Raw genomic sequence first — 3,986 nt, forward strand, 5'->3', positions numbered from 1 at the left:
TTTTTTTTTTTTTTTTTTTTTTTGAGACGGAGTCTCGCTCTGCCGCCCAGGCTGGAGTGCAGTGGCCGGATCTCAGCTCACTGCAAGCTCCGCCTCCCGGGTTCACGCCATTCTCCTGCCTCAGCCTCCCGAGTAGCTGGGACTACAGGCGCCCGCCACTGCGCCCGGCTAGTTTTTTGTATTTTTTAGTAGAGACGGGGTTTCACCGTGTTAGCCAGGATGGTCTCGATCTCCTGACCTTGTGATCCGCCCGTCTTGGCCTCCCAAAGTGCTGGGATTACAGGCTTGAGCCACCGCGCCCGGCCGAGGGCGAACCTCTTAAGCAGGTCTCAAACCGAGTGGAAAGAGCAAGGACAGGTGCATAGCTGGGAGTTTTACTGTGGTGAGCAGGTGGGTGGAGCTGGGTAAAGGTGCCCAGAATGCGGGCTTGCGTGATCTGAATCTCCCGCCAGTGTGAAAGTGGGAGCCCTTGGGCTTTCTTCTCAGCTTGTCCAGATGTGGGACAAGCTGACGAGAGGCCCAGGACCAACATTTGGCCACTGAGGCTTAAATGTTTTCAAGCAGCAAAAACTGAAGTCAGCCACTTTATCACACAACTATTTGCTAAAACCTCGAGCGCTCAGTAAGACCTATCCTGAATATACCGTGCAAAATCCTCCTTCATACCTCATCGGTTTCTTCCCCATCTGTGTTCTTGGCTCGGTGTTGTCTTTTTCACACATCGCTGGCCACCTTCTAATGTGTCCTGTCATTTTCCTAAAATATTCAGAACTTGTTATCAGGGTTCCCCTGGGTCCTCTCCTGACCCACTAAAAATGAACTGCTTGAGGGCAGGGGTCTTTGATTCAAATGCAGACGAATTCTGATTGCCTGCACCAGACCCGGCACCAAGCAGATGCTCCATAGGTACACGTTGAATGAGTGGATTCAGATGCTTAAGCAGCACTCAGTATCCACTCAATAACCTGGTTCTATAGGTTGGTGCAAAAGTAACTGCATTTTTTTTTTTTTGCCATTACTTTTTAATGGCAAAACCGCAACAACTTTTGCACCAACCAATCGTTGCCAAATTCTCTTTGGTGGCTCACTTCCTCAGTAATTTTTCAACCTGAATCTTAGCCCTTGGGGCTATCAGAATTTTACTAGTGGTTAAAGTATTAAAGCAATATCATGCATATGAGAAGCAAATTAGACATTTATACCAGAAATTTTAATTATCTCTGACAGCTTTAATAACTATAATAATTCTAGTTAATTCTAACTAGAGTTACTGTAGTTATTGAAAAATTAGTTTGATTTTGAATGTTTACTCAAAGGTGAGCCATTAAGTTGTAATTGTAAAAATTGATTCAATTTTTAAGTGAGATATGATGACTGGGGCACTGTTCTAAAAGGCCATGAGGTAAGGGAGGGAGTTGAACTCTACTCTGTTTCCACCACTAATTAACTATAAGTTATTTCATCCACTACATTGAACAATCTGTCACTATAATAGGGCTAATATGAATTAAAACATGAACGCTAAAAGAGTATATTTATTTTATCATATGCAGTGTTAGGGTAACAGACAATAAAAGTACCAAGTTGTCCTTTACTTGGCTTTAAAGCAGAGATTATAAAGGAACCAAAAATATACAGAGAACATGTAATGAGGGTCTTTCGCTTTGACGCATTTAGGACACTTTCTCTCAGGATTTGTATCTTGCACTGGAATAATAGTGGTGACTGGGTGTGTCTTTAGCCTTACTTTCTGCTGTCATGGCTTCTCTATGAGGATTTTCGGGGGGGTTGCCATTACAATTGTCTTTTAACAGTAGAATTTAACAAGAAAATTCCAGGGGCAACACTCTAATTGAAGATCAGCACAATCCCTATACCTGCAACCTCTTCTCAGAATTTCCTTGCACTTCCTGGCATTAACTGCAACCGGGAATCATGATGGAGATTCAGCCTCCTCAGTAGCCATTTCTGCAGGAAGCTGCATGTTTTCCTACATCCCAGAACCTCAGTTCCAGAGGTGGGTCTCCCGTCCTCCCTGATGCTCAGTGTCACCTTCCACAATGATCTCCAATGCTTCTACTGCTCCTTTGAAGTTATGACATCTGATTTTACAGATTTTCAGAGTTTCTACTTTTTCTGTCATTAAATAAGCTTCAGCTAATTTCTTCTATTCTTCAAAAACTCATTTCCCTCATGATTTAGATTCACCGTCTCAACACTTCGTTTCGTTCTTAGAGACTTCAGTGCTCTTGCCATGGCTCTCTGAAATGTTCACTATCTCTTCCTTTATGTGCTCACGGTCATGACTTTCTCCACGATTTCTGAGCCACCAACATATAGAAATTACCTGAATTTGAATTTGCTAATGCTCTTTTTCTTTTTCTTTTTCTTTTTTTTTTTTTTTTTTTTTTTTTGAGACGGAGTCTCGCTCGGTCGCCCAGGCTGGGGTGCAGTGGCGTGATCTCCGCTCACTGCAAGCTCTGCCTCCCGGGTTCGCGCCTTTCTCTGGCCTCAGCCTGCAGAGTAGCTGGGACTACAGGCGCCGCCACCGCACCCGGCTAATTTTTTGTTTGTTTGTTTTGTTTTGTTTGTATTTTTAGTAGAGACGGGGTTTCACCGTGATAGCCAGGATGGTCTTGATCTCCTGACCTCGTGATCCACCCGCCTCAGCCTCCCAAAGTCCTGGGATTACAGGCGTGAGCCACCGTGCCCAGCCCCACTAACACTCTTATATGAAAAATCCAGTCATCCCATTCTTCAATCACAATCATCTCTTACTGCTTTGCTTCCTTTGCTTAAATGCTGCATTTAAAAAAAAAAAAAAAAAAAAAAANCTATAATAATTCTAGTTAATTCTAACTAGAGTTACTGTAGTTATTGAAAAATTAGTTTGATTTTGAATGTTTACTCAAAGGTGAGCCATTAAGTTGTAATTGTAAAAATTGATTCAATTTTTAAGTGAGATATGATGACTGGGGCACTGTTCTAAAAGGCCATGAGGTAAGGGAGGGAGTTGAACTCTACTCTGTTTCCACCACTAATTAACTATAAGTTATTTCATCCACTACATTGAACAATCTGTCACTATAATAGGGCTAATATGAATTAAAACATGAATGCTAAAAGAGTATATTTATTTTATCATATGCAGTGTTAGGGTAACAGACAATAAAAGTACCAAGTTGTCCTTTACTTGGCTTTAAAGCAGAGATTATAAAGGAACCAAAAATATACAGAGAACATGTAATGAGGGTCTTTCGCTTTGACGCATTTAGGACACTTTCTCTCAGGATTTGTATCTTGCACTGGAATAATAGTGGTGACTGGGTGTGTCTTTAGCCTTACTTTCTGCTGTCATGGCTTCTCTATGAGGATTTTCGGGGGGGTTGCCATTACAATTGTCTTTTAACAGTAGAATTTAACAAGAAAATTCCAGGGGCAACACTCTAATTGAAGATCAGCACAATCCCTATACCTGCAACCTCTTCTCAGAATTTCCTTGCACTTCCTGGCATTAACTGCAACCGGGAATCATGATGGAGATTCAGCCTCCTCAGTAGCCATTTCTGCAGGAAGCTGCATGTTTTCCTACATCCCAGAACCTCAGTTCCAGAGGTGGGTCTCCCGTCCTCCCTGATGCTCAGTGTCACCTTCCACAACGATCTCCAATGCTTCTACTGCTCCTTTGAAGTTATGACATCTGATTTTACAGATTTTCAGAGTTTCTACTTTTTCTGTCATTAAATAAGCTTCAGCTAATTTCTTCTATTCTTCAAAAACTCATTTCCCTCATGATTTAGATTCACCGTCTCAACACTTCGTTTCGTTCTTAGAGACTTCAGTGCTCTTGCCATGGCTCTCTGAAATGTTCACTATCTCTTCCTTTATGTGCTCACAGTCATGACTTTCTCCACGATTTCTGAGCCACCAACATATAGAAATTACCTGAATTTGAATTTGCTAATGCTCTTTTTCTTTTTCTTTTT

Source organism: Theropithecus gelada, chromosome 9, assembly GCF_003255815.1.
Source record: "Theropithecus gelada isolate Dixy chromosome 9, Tgel_1.0, whole genome shotgun sequence".
In the NCBI taxonomy this organism is placed as follows: Eukaryota; Metazoa; Chordata; class Mammalia; order Primates; family Cercopithecidae; genus Theropithecus; species Theropithecus gelada.